Genomic DNA, 18,737 nt, shown 5'->3' with positions numbered 1-18,737 from the left:
CAGGAGTAGAGAAGAAGGATTGCTGGAGTAGAGAAGAAGGATTGCTGGAGTAGAGGAGAAGGATTGCTGGAGTAGAGGAGAAGAATTGCTGGAGTAGAGAAGAAGGATTGCTGGAGTAGAGAAGAAGGATTGCTGGATTAGAGAAGAAGGATTGCTGGAGACTTCTCAGAGAGAAAGTGAGGAGGTTATAAATACCGGGCGTTGTTCCTGATATAAAAACAAACAGTTCTGGCAAGAAGATTGTATTAGAAGGGCGGTTCCACCCAAAAAGGGAGAAGGAATCCAAAATGCCCATTGTTCCCCTTTTCTATAAGGAAACTGAAAAAGTAAACTTAATTAAGATACTCGTATAACCAAAATTTAGAAGTTTAAGAATACTTAAATGTTTGTTTGTTAGAAGATGAACTGAATTTCAAGCAGAAATCCTATAAACATGGCTGAAACTAGCCAGCCAGAACTCTGGTTGTCCTCTGTCTCTATGTACATTGAAATCAGATGTTAGTAAATATAAAACATGATAGTTACTCATGCATATTTGTAGGAAACATCATATAGATAGTGTTTGCTCTATATAAATGTTGCTTTTTGGCCGATAATTGGTTTCTATATGAACAAGGTAGGCATAGATATTTGTGGTGACATGGAGGGGGGGGCCTAGAGAATTGTGAGTTCACTGGGTGTCGCCGCCTCCTCATCATCATCATCTGCCCAATAAACTATATAACTTTCCCTGCCCCTCTTGATCATTGGGTCTTACCAGGATGGTGCCCGCTAGCTGTGAACACTCTGCCGTCCGTATGTAGAAGATCCATTGTTGTCACATATTCACACTATATAATCTAGTTTATAGCAGAGGATTGTGAAGCCTAGAAGCGGGGATGTAGAGAGAGAGAGATGACCGCGGGCAGCACTATTAATACAAGAGAATCAGTCAGTGTGGAGATGCACACTAACACATTTATACAAAACACTTACTTGTTAGTTTATAATGTACATATATGATATTATATTAACACATACACTCAGGTAGGTGTACGTATATATTTGGAGGATGTTGGAGTCTCTCATGGCCATATCATCCAGAGTTTCTATTCAACAGAGCGTATTGCATAGATTAGATCATACACCGCCATATTGATTTTCAGTTAGAGTTATACACATAAGTTCACAAATACCATGCCTCTTATGTATACACACTCATATATATGTACACCTGTACCACTTACCACTTACTGACTGAATGCACACAATTGTTCAGTCACAAAACACTATTTATTTTAATATGCAATATGCAAATTTTTTAACTATACACATGCAAGTTAATATGTATCAACACTGTTTACCCTATATTCATCATTTTTTTTTTTTCAGCGATACAGATAGTGCTGAAATAAACAGGATTTCCTGCAATGTTGTTCTTTTTTTAAAAAAAAAGATCCGACAAATAGAAAATAAATCAATAAATAGAGTTGAGTGTTTTATTTAATTTGAAATAAAAAAAGCGAGAAAACAGGAAGGAATCAGTGTGTAAACTGTTATCTAACCACTGCCAGTTTTATTATTTTTATTTTTTCCAATATAAATTTATGTTAGGTTGTCAGCACTGAAGTCAGTATATCATTTTATTGTAGTTTAAATGAAATATTTGTTTGTAATTTACGTAAACTGTACTCTGGAACAAGTTCTATTCATTTTATTTTATTTTTTGATTATTACTTGAATTTATCACAAGAATTATAATGATAAGGTTCTTTCCTGTCTGAATAATTTCATCTGATTATCAATTGGATATGATTCAAGTAAAAGTAAGATAAATATTTAATTCTTTCGTTTCAATCAAGAGTCTAATATTACGTTTTATTTGTCTAATGAGCGAGCGGATACATGTGCGGTTTGTGTAATATTTTTAAACGAGCATTTCTGTATCACTAATAAAAACCGCTAGGTTTGACTTGAAGCAAGATTTGCGAATCACTTATGGACTGATCTAAGACTGTTGCAGTGTCAAAAGATAAACTTTGAATCTCTTGTATCTTTTCATGATTCTGCTATGGATGGCCAGGTCTTTCTAACACCAGCCTTCAACGACTCCTGTGTTTAGGGCGCTTCAAGAAACCAATCTACTTTCCTAAAGTATTCTTTCTTTAATTTGTTGCAGATATCCGGAGCGAATCTTATCCTGGACTAGTCTTGGACAGTCGTGCTCTTCTATGTATCGATTTTGATAAGAAAAAGAATTGATAAGGCTTTTTTGCGTATCGATTGCGTTGGAAAATTTAAAAAATACTCGAAATCTGCAGGAGAGAAGTATATGCTCCGTATTTTTACCAGCTAAGAGGGATTAACGATCTAATTAAGAATTAAAGAGAACACACTAGGAACTTGATGTAGTCTTTTTCTATAAAGAAAAGAATATTTCGTTGGTTTGATCAAGTAGAGCGAATAAACCCTGGATAGATCACCCAAAAAGTGATGTATGAGAGATCAGAAGGAGCCAGTCTTGGGTCTTCTAATATGGATGATGACGTCCATCGGCCAAGGAGATGATGAGGGAAAGGGGGCTGATAGAGATGAATAGCAGATGAGGAATGTAACAAAGGAAGAAGCAGAAAAAATGCTTAAATCCGGGAGCTTACCCCAGTGTTTTGTCGAATTTCGCGTACAAGACATCATTGGCAGGTTTTCAGGGAATGCGCTATGGAATTGGCTGAATAAGCAAAACGAAGATTACTAAGATTGTGGAACCGATTCACTTCAGCATCTGTAAGGTTTAAATGTTACAGGATAAAAGAGGGTCGTGCACGGGAGCCAGATCGATCTGGATGCAGTCTAAGTGCACTTTATGCCCTACTAGGAAACTATCTTTCAATCTTAGATCAAAAAATGGCAGCAATTCCATTTATTTTTTATGCATCCTTTACTTTAATTTTATAGTTTACTCGACTAAACATGTTTTTTGTTTTGATTTTGTAAGTAAAGCTGGTATCTACGAGTCGTCCGGAAGCCTACCTCTGTAAGTATAGTTACTTTAATCTATTTGATGTTTTAGAAAGATGATTTACGTTAAATTGCACATTCAACGGTATGCTCAAGCATGTTTATGACATGTAAATGTTGGCGTATAATGAAAGCTATAGAGTATTGTAATAATGTTGGTTAAATAAGCTAGTTGTATAGAGAGGAGTGCGTTTGCCAAGAAGATCTGGATGTTGGTGTCAGTTGTTCCTTCCACTCTCTGACCCACCACGGCTGCCAGCCCAGTCGCTCTTCCACTTCTAGCTTCAATCCTTTGTGGCGACATCCTTCATTATGTAGCCCCTTTGGTCAATCATCCCAGTTTTGTCATATGATTTCCCTCTATAATATGAATTGCTGGATACCTTCTGACCCTTATTACAAAGCTGGTCATTATCGTTCCCACTTACTCTATCGCCCTTTACTTCTCTACATTATGTTTGACCAAGAACTAAGCTTTAATAACCCTACAGCCCTTAAGGCATTAGTACCTCTTGGTGTTCAAGACAAAGTAGAAAGTGTACCCAGGCTACATCGGCATAACTAACTTCTTCATTTAGCTGTATCCTGGGTACGGCCCCTTCCTTCATCTGTCTTTTATCTTGTTCACATAATGAAAATAATATTCACCAATAATTGCAAACAATGTCCACAAATATAACTTCATCTATTATAAGAATTAGCTGAATTATTTCGATAACAAAATGTAAAAATAGAATTATCGCCTCTTGATTTCCACTTTTGGAAATTCACTTAACCCAAACTCTATTAAAGCCCTTTACAATATTGCTATTTCGAATTTAGATGCCTGAGGGGAATCTAAAATAGAACTGACAAAGTAACATTTCTGCCGTTTCGATAGGCCTTTCCAAATTCAGATTACAAAGCAAAAGACCAATTATATTCCTCTGGTTTAGCTAATCCTGTACCTTTTAAGTGAATCATCCTAAACATGATTTTCAAAATCCTTATGCTCGGATTGTATAGCTCTCAAACCTTCCGTTTTCGTATAGTTCTGAACCTCGTCTTACGTTCTCTTAACAATCAATCTCTCAATACTGTCTGAACAACTAAGGTTAATTTTGCTGGCTATCACATTTTTAATCCAAACATTGTACATGTCACTGCCTGAATAATTTCATCTGATTATCAATTGGACATGATTCAACTAAAAGTAAGATAAATATTTAATTCTTTCATTTCAATCGAGAGTCTAATATTACGTTTCATTTGTTTAATGAGCGAGCGGATACATGTGCGGTTTGTGTAATATTGTTACATTCCTGTATTACTAATAAGAACCGCTAGATTTTGACTTAGAGCAAGATTAGCAATCATTTTTGACTGAATGAAGACTATTGCACCGTCAAATGATATATTAGAATATCTTGCATCATTTCACGATTTGGCTGTGGATGCCCAGTTCTTTCTAACACCAGCCTTCAACGTTTTCCGAGTTTAAGGCGCATCATGAAACCTATCTACTTTCCTACAGTAGCCATGGTGAGGTAAATTATCCCTTGACCCAAGTCCTTTCTGGACACGGATTCTTCAGAGATTATCTGAAAAAGGTAGGTAAAGAAGAGGTATCGGCCTGCTTGTATTGCCAAGCTCCACGCGACGATGCTCGGCACACGGTTTTTGAATGTGAAAGGTGGGCTCGACCCAGAAGTAACCTTGAGCGGGAGGTCGGGGAACTGGTGCCTGGAAGATTTGTCCAGACTCTGTTGAGCAGTCGAAACAACTGGACAAAGGTTACTTCCTTTGTCCGGGAGATAATGTTAACTAAACGTGCAGAGGTGAATATGGGAGAAGGGGCCCGTTAGGGCTAGGAGCCTAGCCTGATGCAGTGCTGAGAAAGCGAATCCAGGCTAGGCTCAGGTGTTTGGGGGGGGTTTTAGCCGGTAGGCATATTTATATGGAGTCCGGCACATTGATGTGCGTAAGTAGCATTTCCCCCCTCTGTAAAAAAAAAACAAAAAAACTTTCCTACAGTAAATCAGAGAAGACATTTCCAGTGATATTTATAGTTCCAGTAACATGGATATTTCCCGTTAAGAGCTGCGAGTATCTTTAAATTTTGCGTGCACCTGCAACATGATTTAAAACATTATAACAGAAAATGTCTTGGAGACTTCTTGCCAGTTGATTTAGAAACTTCCTTTTTATGAACAATTGATTTTCATTTTCCTCAACCGAGACTTTGAGAAATGCAGTAAGTAGATTAGTTCAGTAGTTAGTGCACTGGACTCATAAACCGAGGACCCATTTTCGAATCCTGCAGTCATTCTTTAGAGTATCTCTCTCTAGGAGCCTCATATTGCTCGAAGAACCCAGTCCGGAGGCAGGCAGCAACTAAAAAAGGCTCTGGTCACCAGTCATCTCTAAATATAGACTCAATTCCACTTTTAACTTTAAGGAAACGTTAACGTTAATTATCAATTACTTCATAAAGACAAAAAACAACAATTACTTATTAGACATGGTTTATTATAAAAGTAAATGATAAAGTCTTTGGTACAGAAGAATCACTGATCTAATAGTAAAATATTAAATGCGACGATGATAATCTCTCTATCCTTTTTCCTAATGCGTCCAAAATGTGGGTAATATTCTTAGCGAGTAATACGTATTAAAGCGCCACATTCAGAAAACCCACAAACCTATAATCCATAAAATAAACACACTTGTATGGCTTATACTTATGTAAGAGTGGTCCACGATGTGGATGGCAAGTAACGTACCATTTCAAAAGACGAAGACGGGTTATTTTCAAACATTACTTTTAAGTTCAAGTAAGACGTCATTACTTTATACTATATATATAAACATGTAGTTCAAACTAGAGACGAGTATATAAGTGTTGTTTTTAAAATTATAGTCGATTTCACTTGGATCGTTCCTACAATAACCAAATAACCAACGGGAATATTAAAGTTAATGCTTACATACATCGTATATTATATCCTTCTTATTTTTATAAGTTAAAAGAACATCCATTATTCACTTGTTCGGATGCTCAAAATGCCCTGAGAAATTTCATGTTTCAAGCTTTTTGTTTCCTGAGGTTTTAGTTGCTTACACCCGAGCTTGAATTGTAAGTCAATGTTTCTCAATTTGAGGTGTACTTGCTGGTAATTAAGGGTGTACGTATTATTAACGTATAACTAAATAAAAAAGGTGCAGAAACTCAAATTGGGTAGTTCGTTTTGGTTCTAATACCGTGTCCGAACTTTAGGTTTCGACCAAATTGTGTCAACCACAAGTTCGTTCTTACTTTAGCGACTTTTTCTTTAAACTTCAAACAATAATTACCAACCTCAATAGCTATGGATCATCAATCTCTTTTTAAAGAAAGAAACTTATACGATCACATTTCTTAATTATTGCGAACTTCTTGTTTTGATGAAACAAATAGTTATTAGTTTTTAAAAAACAAATCTAAGTAATAAATAGGAAATTACTTGAGAAGAAAGCCTTGAGGACCACGTGACGTTCAAAGGGTTGAGGAAACTGTTAAAGAATCCCAATAAAGAACAATTACAAAGAAAAGAACAAGTATCAGCACTTATAGATAATATCATCCATGCTTGAATTCTAAATTTAAAATGAATTGCATAATTGCAAATGCAACTTGGCAGGCTCAGTTTCTGAGGGTTTTCTTTTTACATTTTTATCTTAAAATGACTTCGGCAATATTTAGTAAACTAGAAATTCTATTTGTTACTACTACAAGCAATCACTTTTACCACTTCTGTTTGTTATTAGAGAACATTTTTAGAATAGGACGGTGGCGCACTTAGGTGTACACAGTAGAACTAACCGTGTTATTTATCTGGCTGAAATTTATATCAGGCTAACTAATCCAGGGATAATTGAACATATGATCATTAGTACAATATCGTTAGATTAGAAGATACAATTAGAAGTTGTAATAATTGGATAAGAGTAATTCTGCTGAGACCAGATTTATTTCTTGTTGGCCTCCCATGAGTGGAGTTAGAAATATTCACTTAAATTAGTTTCTTTTAGGGCCAAGGCTTTGGTTTATTCTGTGGTACACCTAATAAAGTAAGTTTTACAGTAAATTAGACTAAAAAGTTAACATTTCAGTCCGTTGGATCATGGGCAACTCAGGAGGGACAGCTGCTACTCCTAGCACTCTAGAGAAATTAATAATGAACAAATTAATTAAAAAAAACAATGAACTTACAAAGAAAAAAAAACGAATCTATTTTCTTGCTTGATGTTGCAGGAAGGAATTGTTGAAGCTAAACTTCACGATTTAATTCAGGCTTGCTGCCTCGGAGCACTAAACCTAAACCAAATAAATAAAAACTGCACTTATCCTTGTAGAAATGTTGTCTTTAGCAGTTCGTATTTCCAAGATGGATGTAGCTAATAACTTAAGGAAGCTACTTCACAACATTCAGCTAGCCTGGGGAGACATTTATGGAAGACAACGATCACTTCATTCTAAGCATGTCCCATCGAAGGTAAATAATTATAGGATGAACAAATTAATGCCAGCTTCAGTCATTATAAACTTTATTATGCCGAGCTTTCGACCTAAGAACTAGGTCATCTTCAGGGCTAACTTACAATATACTGTTTTACATCATTAGAGGGTTGGTGTGTCTTCTGTCTTGTCTGTTCATGGACTCATGGGCAGTCCACTGGCCAATAATTTTTCATCCTTTTGAAACTATGATTCAGTCACCAAAAATAATGAACAGTAAGTAAATAATAATGTATTGATAAGTTATTCTTTTGCCATTTCTTTACCCATTGCAAACAAGTATCACTTAATTGCAACCATGCAACTTTACTTACAAACATGTTATTGGTAACAGTGAGTACATCAAAAGTAAAAAGCTTAATTCTTCAGTTTTCCAGCATTTAGGAGAGCCTAAAAGCAGTGTTAGTACTTCAAAAATTTGTTACAAAGAATTGAATGGGAAAGAAATGTAGTAGTAAATAACTGAAAAAACTTTGTCTTCACCTAGATGGTAAAGAAGACTGGTCCATTCTTTCAGATGACGAAAAAGACTCGGCTGAAGGTCCTACTGTTCGTCCAACCAAGTACCATCATTGAAGCAGCCAGAGAGCTCTTTCGGTAGTCTAGGAAGTGGATCACAGTGTACAACGAAACAAGATTGGCTGTTATAAGTGAAACTAAAAAGTTTTGTTTGATAACAATGATTACTTTTTCCAAAAATGGTTGACATAATATTATAGTGGTTCCATAATTATTTCCTTACGAAAATAAAATGGTAACTTCTTCATTCTTGTCAGCTTTCTTGCCTTTAAGCTCCACAAAATATTAAGCTTGAGCGCCTTTGCTTTTATTTTTTTATTATGTCAACCCTTTTTTTAAAAAAAAGGACTAAATTGTTTCCTTATTGTTCTTTTTGGGCCAGTTCCATTGAACAAACGTTTCCCATTAGATTGTCAGCATTCAGATACCTCTCAGATGAATAATAATTAAAAAAGAAATATCCTGAGTGAGTTCACAATAGCATGGATTGTTTCCATGCTGTAGAAACATAAATAAAAATATCAATTTAAGTTTGAACCATTGTTAACAGCTGACCATTTTAAATTTTCCATTTTTTACAACCAATAAACCAATATTGGGCAAAAGTTGTTTTAAAATCCTCCAGTTAGCGGTTTTTATCAGGACTTTCACCAAAGTTACGTTGAGGTAAAGCGCTGTTGAAAATGGGTTATTCTAGATCTCCATACAAAGAGACTCCTCCTTTTTTTAGCTTTTATTCTTCTTTGTATGTGAGTAGTAGCGAGCAAATACTGCGGAAAAATTAAATTATATAAAATTAACAATCGACGGAGGCCTCCCCCTCTGTCTGGTAAGAAAGGGATGGATATTTTTCCTCAACAGAGTTCGGCCCTATTACACTGGCCGCCTTTATTTCTATTGTTAAGGGCAATTGGCTTGTTAACGGCCAACAATGAAACACCTCTCAGGCGACATTGTGTTGTTGTTGCTGCGTTTGTTTTGTGTGTTTATTATTTTTTTCTGAGCGGAAGTGGAAGGTGGTTGTTTAAAAATTATTAAAAATTGGAACGAGTTTATTGAAATTTAACAATTGGAAAAATATTGTTCAGATGTTTATTATTTTTTTTCCTGTTTTATTTGAAGTAACCATTTTATTTTTTTGCAAAAAAAGGTTTGTCATTTATAGAATTTAATATCTTTCATCTCATTAATAATGAAAGACAATATAGAGTAAGGCGAATCAATCTAAGACTAAGTTGTTTTTCACCAGTGATTCCCAAATATTACCTGCGATTCAAATCAAAGCTCTTCAAAGACAAATTTCGATTTGAACTGTTAAAGGAAGCAACTACATACCAGAGCAGAACCGTTGTGCCGGTAATGAGGCCAGCATTACGATTCCTAAGTTATGGCTCCTTCTATGTGCAACTGAATTTAGGGCTCGAAGTCTTCGCACGCCACTGTACTGGCGGCTTTCTTGAATGGTACCGGACTGTTTTCTATGGGAAATACCATGAGCTCACTTACGGCTAAAGTGAATGAATCACATTATCGCAGTGATTGTAGAAATTATTGCCATTTTTAAAGAGAAGGGGGTCTGCATTAATTTTTTGTGGGTAAGGGGGTCATTGTGGTATAAAAGAAAACTGAAATTGTTGATAAACTTGCAAAGGAAGCCACCAATAGTGGGGGAATGGCTAATTATAAATTACCACACACCCATATCAAGTGTATAATTGCAAAAGCAGTACTACAAAAATGGCAGACAGATTACAGTAATGGTAATAAAGGGAGATTCTATAAAACTATGGCAGTTCAGTTACCTAGACAACCATGGTTTAAGGGTATTCTCACTAATAAATGGGTTGTTACGACAATAAGCAGACTGAGAGCGAACCACGCGGTGTGCGGATCGTATCTACACAGGATCAACAAAAGGTCCTCTCCCCTCTTTGCGTAGATTGCAATGAGGAGGAGGATTTCAAATATATAATAATGATATGTCCACGTTATTTGGTAGAAAGGAAACGAACGTTTGACGACATATACGTACAGGTATTTAGATGCACCATTTCGCTACGAAGACATAATATTCTCCACCAACATATACGTGCTTAAGACTATAGCAGAGCTAGCAAGGAAATATGAATGTATTTAAAAGTTATAGAATGAATGCAAGAAAATGATTAGAGAAGGATTACGTGATTTTAATTTCGGTTAAGCTATAAGGATGGCAGGAGCACAGAGTACTGTTAGACGATGCTGGCTGAATGGCAAAAGCCAGTGCCAAAAAAAAAGGCAAAAAAAAAATATTTCACTTCCCTTTGTAAGTCCTGATCCCTGAAATTAAATTAGATCCGTAGGTTCAAACGTTGCAGTTGATTTGGGTATGTCAATGACGAACAATACTCTACAATTATTGTCTATCTCTAACTAAATCGCTGAATGTATGAGCTACTGCTAATCACCTTGTGATCGGATGATCTGAAGATCAGAAATCCTCTCTTGTCAAACTTTAGCGCTCAGCTATGATTGTCAATCCTCAGCCATTCACTCAAATCCCCATCATCCTATTCCAGACTCTAAACATGATAAAACATGTTTGAAGCAGGAAAAATGTTGCAAAGTATTATTTTTTTTCCTCAAGCAAAGCAGCGTGCATCAAATACCTTAAGCACACCTGCAACACACATACAAATTTCCTGCAGGAACTACTTATTAAACAAGAATTAAGAAAAGCTGAGGCAATATCTTTACTTTTTACTCCTCACCTTCTCCTTGGCAAGAAATAAAGAAGAAAAAGGAATAAATAAGAGAAAAAAGTAATAAAGAAAAAATGGAAACCTTGTGAGAGAATTTACTCAAGTTTTTGCGCTGTAGGACATTGGTGGCGCGCGGGGACGTTAAGGAGTTAGGTTAGCCCTTAACTTAAGGGATATACTTTATAACCAGTAAATCTCTGGAATTTATACCTGTGGCACCAAGGAAATAAAGAGGGAGTAAATGTGGAGAGTCAGAGTTAAAGATATTATAATTTAGCCAAAAAAGAAAAAGAGAGATGAAGAGAACTACTTGAAGGTGAGGTAGCAGCAGTTAATCCTGAAGTACCAGGTGCTTCAAGTTGGATATTATTGAAACGAAAGTTCTTGTTAGGCACTGTTTGCATTTCTTTACAACTCATCAACTTTAGCGGTTGCAACAATGTGATTTCTATAATAATTTTTGTGTACAGCTAAGTTGTATTGTGGTATTGGGTTTGAATATTCTTTCTTGGTTTTAGATTTTATTTAATACCTTGTTTCACGTTGACACGATGTGCCCGTCAGAAAAGACGGACCACAAAGAGTCCGTTTTATTGAGTATTTACTCGTTTTGTTCTCTCTTTCGTTTCACATATCAATTTCAATTTACGATTTTCAATTCCTCCCCGCGATAGACTATAGACGAAGAAGACGATGGATGAGCCACTTATTTTGGTCTTGCCTTACTGTAAAATCAGTTTAATATAAATAGGTATTAATGATACAAAATGTTCGATTTATGTCTAATTACAAATCTTTATCCAGTTGAATTTCTTTTTCGATTGTTTCTTAAAGTATTCTCCGCAGTTCTTGAATTTTTCTTCTCCATTCTCCAAGCGTCATTACAGAAATGAATGATGCTATCAGAGCTTCTCTTTCTAGAGAATCTTTATTCTCTGGAACAATTCTTGAATTTTTTTTACTTTCGTGATCTCTTGTTGGTTTACAGTTTTTAAAGCATTTATCTTTTTCGTCACCTTTTCTTTGTTCGAGGATAAATCCTTTTTATTCATTAATTAGGCAAAGTTTCTTGTATTTCCATTAGAATATATTTCGTTTTTCACCTGCCACAAACACGGAAAACTTCTATACAACTGAATGAATTCCTTATAGAAATTATGGGAGCATTTCCATAGGTCATTTTATAAAGTATTTGAGAAACAAAAACTATAAGACTAAGAAAAAATGGTTGAAAAGACTAAGGGATACGGTTGAAAAACTGAACATGCACCGTCTCTTTGGGCCGATTCTTAGGAAATAATCCCCCATGGATCAAAACTTTTAATCCTGTTTCAAACCTTAATTTCGTTTCGATTTGTGACGATGAGTACTTTCGAGATTTGCTTGTTCAATTGCTTCGAATTCAAAACGTTTTCATCTTTCGAACAAAACTGTGTGATAAATCGTAGATTGAAAATCTCGAAACATTGAACTAGATAAAACTTTAATTAGAATCATTAAATTAATTAAAAAATTTCAAGAAACACATTTACCCAATATTAGACTGATTCCCACATACTCCTGATGATGACACATGACAAGATTCTTTTAGCAGAGTATTGCCTCATCCTTTATTTTTATAATAAGAATATCATGTCCAGAAAAAAGATGAAGGAGTAACCAACTCTTCTTAAAGTCCCATCTGAAGAGTAACCAACATTCCCAATATATTTCTTATAGCTCCTCAGGAATGTGTGTTGTCCGGCAGGGACGCGAATTCGCTCTCTCTTAAAATAAATTAGAAAAAAACAAAATCACAATTCATTAAGCAACAAGTAGATTTGTACATATTACGTTCGTCTTCACTGCATTATTCTTATTTTCTTTATTTATTTTATTGAGACTTGTCTGGACCCATCAACAACATGTTTTACTTGTACTGGACTTAGTGTAGTACATCTTTTTACAAATGTTTTACTAAAGATCGCCTCCAGTCATTCTTATGATCTGTATCATCTAGTTACCATGTCGGACACGTAACTAAAACATTCTTTCTTCCCTTAATGATATCGCACATATCTTTCTTTTTGCAGCTTCCTTCATCATATCATCTACAGCGCCTTCTGTCGGCGCCTCTTCTTACTAATATAGGATTGTTTCATTACCTTCGTAAAACATGTTTTATTGCTATTTCAATGTTTAATAATTTAGTTTGCAATTTTTATTGTTATACCTTATTCTGTTTATATTTTCTTTATTGTCTGCAATAGAATGTATACACACATTTTGTTTATTTAACTTCTGCTTTTCATGGCACAAAATAGAAGAAAAAGTTAATTGATTTAAGTTGTTCTAATATTACATAAATACTCGTTTGATCACCCCGAACTTTAGTGAATGAAGTTTTTATTAATTGAAGTGTAATAAGTAAATTAATTCAATTTTTTACTCCCTGCAGGTTTTGTTTTAAATCAGCGATCGGATGCAATCAGCGATATCGAATGTCCACAACACACTCAGGGTGAAAAAGTTACCCCAAGACTTCACTTCTGTTGACTCTCATTGTCAGAGAGGAGATCGCAAGGTCAATGTCTTGTTTAAGAGTCCTAGGATGTTATCTGGAAGTGTACTGAAATAAAGGAGTTTTAACAGCAGAATTTGATAAGATTATAGATTAAGATGGAATTTTCTGTAACCCGTTTTTAGCAACTTATGTGACTAAAAGAATATTTAAGTTTGTGTGAATGGTTTTGATTGGTGAAAGAAGCGTGCAACTATAAGAGCGAAGAATTTTAGACTGCTAAGATTGAACACTTTAAAGGTTTGAACCCCACAGTTCGATGCCAAAAGCCCAGACTAGTTTTAATACACTTTCATATATGTAAGTCTTTTGTTGCCTAGAGTGAGTTTAGATCTGTTGTAGAGTAGTCTTTTCAGTTGTCGGAAGCGTCTTTTAAGTTCTGTTCTCTCTTAAGTCACGTATGAGAATTCCAAATAAATTACAGAAATGAATGATGCTTTCAGAGCTTTTCTTTCTAGAGAATCTTTACAGAATGTAGACAGTGCTGCAAAGCACTAAGTTCTCTTGTGGAACTTAAGGCTGTCCAACGTAGCACCTGCTACTCCTTATCCAGAAATCCTATCTGTTTGACCTTCTTATCAAATCATTCCAGAATCATTCACTTTCCCGACAAACCTCATTTTGGAATATCCAATCTCGCTGATATCTCCAAATATTCCAACCATTTTTTTTTAATACTTACGCTCTTGAAAACGCAATTCTATCCTTACATCGTGATCCCGTAATTGCTCACCGTTTCCTCCAATTCCATCTTCCATCACTCGTGTATTCTGGAGCATTAAAATAAAAAAAAAGTATGCTTTATTTAAGAATTCGAAAATGACTTATTCATCACAGAAATTCAGTTTTATTTAGGAATAGAATTTTTACTTTTTAAAATTCGTTGTTTTTATTTTAAATGATCTTTCTCTCTCTTTATATTTCGGCTAAAATTATAATTCAAATTTGTATTTTAGATTTTTGCTACTTGATCGAATGCATCTTACTGTAGATTTGATATTTTTTATTATATTTCTTCCAGAATATAACTTGGAATTTATTATTGCTATTACTTTTTTTACTTTCTGTCAATTTTATTTTATTCTTATAGTTCTTAAACAATTAACAATTTCCTCCTTTGTGTAGGTATACCAATAATAAATAACAAAAGTTGATTCGAACAATTGAAAAGAAACTGAATATATATGGCTAAATAAGAAAAGTAATTGTTTTAGTTATTCCAATTTATATTCTATGTGCGATTCTACAATGACATTTTGCTCTTAGACAATTAAATTGTATACTTCTTTACTAATTACATATATGGAAAAGACTAGTAAATGGTATTTACTGTGGCTAACCAATATGGTTCTGTAGATGGCTCTTGTACTCGTCAATTGGTGCTTATGAAATTTTTGGTTAATGTTAAGATTTACTGATTAATTAGACGTAAAATAGGTACATATAGCGCAATATTCACCCACGTATTTCTTTTGACTCACCTGTTCACAAATAGGCCAACAAAGTTGTGATCATCATAAAGTGTCCGAGCCTTTTGTAAGCCTCTAGTAACTGATTTTGAAGGTTACTTACTGTCGTATTGTAGTAATTTTTGTAAAAAGCAGAAATAAATATCTGAACAATAAGAAATTAATTTATTTTATTGAATTGAATGCGTTGAGGTTGGTTTCCATTTTCATATTCTTCCGCGACCAAAGTCATTTTCAACTGTCTTCTTGTCTAGTTTCCTCTTGAAGGATGTCCATTTTCGTAAAGTATATCTCTAGCCGTTCTTCAACTTTTTTGTTTGTCTAATCTTCGAGTTTAATAATCGAGTTAGCTTACCTTAGCTGTTTCTAATTCCAAATTTAGTTGAGCAATTTCTTATGATTGGTGTCGTTCCAAACATTTCGTTGAACTTCACCTTTTTGTAGTCACTTGGTCAATGGATTTTTGATTCTAAGTCTTCATAATGCATTTTCTATTTTTCCTATTAGTTTATTTTAAATGTTCTTTGTCAGCGTTTTATTCAGTTTAAAGCGATTGAATTCTAAATTCAAAATTATTTTTCAGCCCAATAAGTCTTTACTTGCTGCTGCAGTTGTCTTTGTATAAGTGTATTGATACCTTTCATTAATGTCTAGATCAATACTACATGAAGTTTATGACTTATGTAAGCAGCATGTCCGACTCTTTGTGGATAACATAATCAACTTCTGAACGTCCTTAGTTAACATCCTCATTAATTTGTTACTTCATCCCAGATCTCGACTCATATCCGGCGTCGGCGTTTAACTGGACTATTACTTTCAGGCAATTCAAGTTTAGTGTTTAAATTCTCGATTACAAAGCTGATCTATTCTCACGACACATTCCTGCTTCACACCCGATACTGATCATATTTGGCTCTGAAAATACTTGATAAACGAACTTTGATAGATCGATACCTGTCGAACTTCTTTCCCCAAGATTTCTCTCCTACTAATATTAAGTATGCTATCCTAATTCTTACTAGGAAAAAATCTTCTGGCTGCCGTGATGACATCATTTACCTTCACTCTCCGGCAAATGCCAAAAATGCAAATATCAGTTCAGCACAGTGAAAACTTATACATGTGCGATGTATGAAGACCCATGAAGAACTAAGCTGGGAAGGTTCTTCTTCTAACTTCCTGTCCTAAGATATTTTTCCCCTCTCTTTTATCGTGCTTCAAACTTTCAACGTTAACTATTTCATTTATTTAAATTTGCATGCTATACGTTATTCTAGGGAAATTCAAGCATATTCTACAACAGACAAATTTGAGAAATCATAACTTCAACTAAAGAAGCTCGTATTTTATAAATAATTTGTATTTTTTTTCGTTTTGTTCTCCTATTTATAACTAACTGTCGATTAATTAACTTTCAACGCAAACTAATACACTGTAGGAGAGAACATGGATATATAAGGCGCCACAAGAGTGTACAAGACGTCATTGGTCAGTGTTATCAATGAAAGATGCCAGAGTGCTCTCCTGTAGCTCTACATAGCTCCCACTTCGGTTTGGCTGCACTAAATCTAGCCCCCATTGGGGGGTTTAAGATTATTTAGAAATCAAAGACGTATCTTATATACACACATCACCTTAAGTACACATACACATACAAATACACTTTCAAAACAATGAATTTATTTGTATTTCTATCTATTATAATGTGGTGCGACTTCCACAATTGTTTAATGTTAACATTTACTAAAAACAACTATTTTCACCCTGGTTTCGTTATTTATTTATATAATAGATGGTCTCTGTTTTATATAATTATAATGATTTGGTTATTTTTTCACATATTGTTTTAGTTATTTATAAAACTTTCTTTTATATTTTCGAATAGGCGTTATGTAAACTTTATGTAGTTTGCTTTATTATTATTAACCATATTGCTTTTAAAAACAGAAGAATGGGGAATTCATAATTCAAGAATGGACATGTGCTAACATAATTATGCGAGTATAATTGTGTAACTATCGTCACGGAAAAGATATACTTGCTTATAGCCCCATTTTACAAGTGAGATAAAGAACATTTCAAATCAAATTTCCCGATTCTTTGCAAGAATCAAGGTAAAGTTGTTGGTTAATTTTTGTTATCTTTTCCTTCGTATCTAGGCATCGAAAATAGAGATATGAAGCCAAGGCTTTTTTTCGCACTGGTGCAATGCCGTTTCTTTGCTACAGAACCAACGCAGGCTATCGTCTGTGTGATCCATGTGATCCTATTATTTGTTTAATGTATAGCATGGTTATTTGGTCAACTATCAATCGACTGGCCGAAACTTGCAGTTACTTTATGAAACTGGACAGCGGCAAAGTAAAAGAGGCACTTAAAACTTCATCGAAACATAATTGGGCTTGTCCACCAATTTTTGTGACTAGTTCTAGAAGATAAAATAATATAGGATGCAGAGAGACTCCATAGTTTCTACCTTAGTTCTTATTTACTCGCACAAGAATCTGTTACCACTATGCAACTAAATACATCACTCTAAGTGCACAACAAATAACGAGAAGTCATATTCAGTCACCACTGTGTTGTTCTAGGAAGAAATAAGTCAGTACGCAGCGCTCAAGATATCCTTATCTCATAAGGAAGCCACGAAGAAGAAAGTGGTAGAAGAATGGTAGTCATGATGAAGAAGGAAGTGAAAGAGGCTGCGCTATTCCTCAAATTGAATATTGGAAAAGATTGGGCTGGTAAATTGAGGCATTAGCTGCCAACAGTAGCTGTGCTTACCAATATGTTGGTTTTTTTCCAGTCTTCATAAATGGTTAATGTGCAAAAAAGATCACAAAAACAATAAATAAATAAATAGAATATAAAATGGACAATGTCTTAAGACGATGGTAAGTTTTACTTTAGCCTCAATACTTATCGACCATCTACTGTTCGGTAATCTGTCTTCGAATAGCCAAGATCAATTAGGGAAGCAAAATCTGCTTGTATTCTTTACTAAAATGATGGAAGAAATTAGTACCAGCCACTAATTTGAGGTAATACAATCCTTTTTAGAGTTATATAATAACATTATACATATATTCGCAGTAACAACTATTAATAAACTATTTTGTATGTAAGTATGAATGTTAAGTGCATGCCATTAGCAGATAAGTATATGGAGAGACCAGATGTAGAAGAGGCTCATTTCAAATCCAAATTCAACTTACTAAATATTCCAACTAAAGTTTATATCTTAGTAATTATTATTTAAGCTGTATCATTGCTTAGCGCTGTTCGTATATAAGTTGGTTGTGAGCACATTAAGTCAAAGGACGAGAGAACATACTCACCTATATACCAAAACAGATACCACCAAGTTTGGGGGGGGTTGTAGGAGGGACGGTTCAACACAGATCCCAATATCTCACCCAGTCTTCATTTAGAGACTGGTGTGTAAGAGGTATGTACGAGTATATGTATGTTCCTTCATATTCCCCATCTGTTATGCAATATGCAGATAAGGAAGAAGGCTGAAAGTGAGTGTTTGTGAAGGAGCAGGACGAAGATAGGTTTGCGGATCCTTCAGGATAATCACATGCAATATATATATATATATATATATATAATTCAGGAGTGCATGTGTTGTATAAGTTAGCTGCCAGGTAGGTGATAACGTCAGAAGAGCGAAACAGCGAACAGCTGGTCCTTTGATCCACATACACTGAAGATAATGTTAATTCCATCAACTTACACCAAACCACCCTCTCACACGCACTTATTTCCCCTTTCCTGAAAAATTAATTACAGCCTTTATTAGTGTAAGTTCCAACATTAAGTGAATTCTTCAATAATAGTTATCATTTTTCAAAATGATTTTTAGCAATTGTGATTTCAAGTGTTTACGGTAACCATGGACAAATTTA

Source organism: Rhodnius prolixus, unplaced genomic scaffold, assembly GCF_049639745.1.
Source record: "Rhodnius prolixus isolate KJV_2025 unplaced genomic scaffold, Rpr scaffold_2, whole genome shotgun sequence".
In the NCBI taxonomy this organism is placed as follows: domain Eukaryota; kingdom Metazoa; phylum Arthropoda; class Insecta; order Hemiptera; family Reduviidae; genus Rhodnius; species Rhodnius prolixus.
This window is presented reverse-complemented; position numbering follows the sequence as displayed.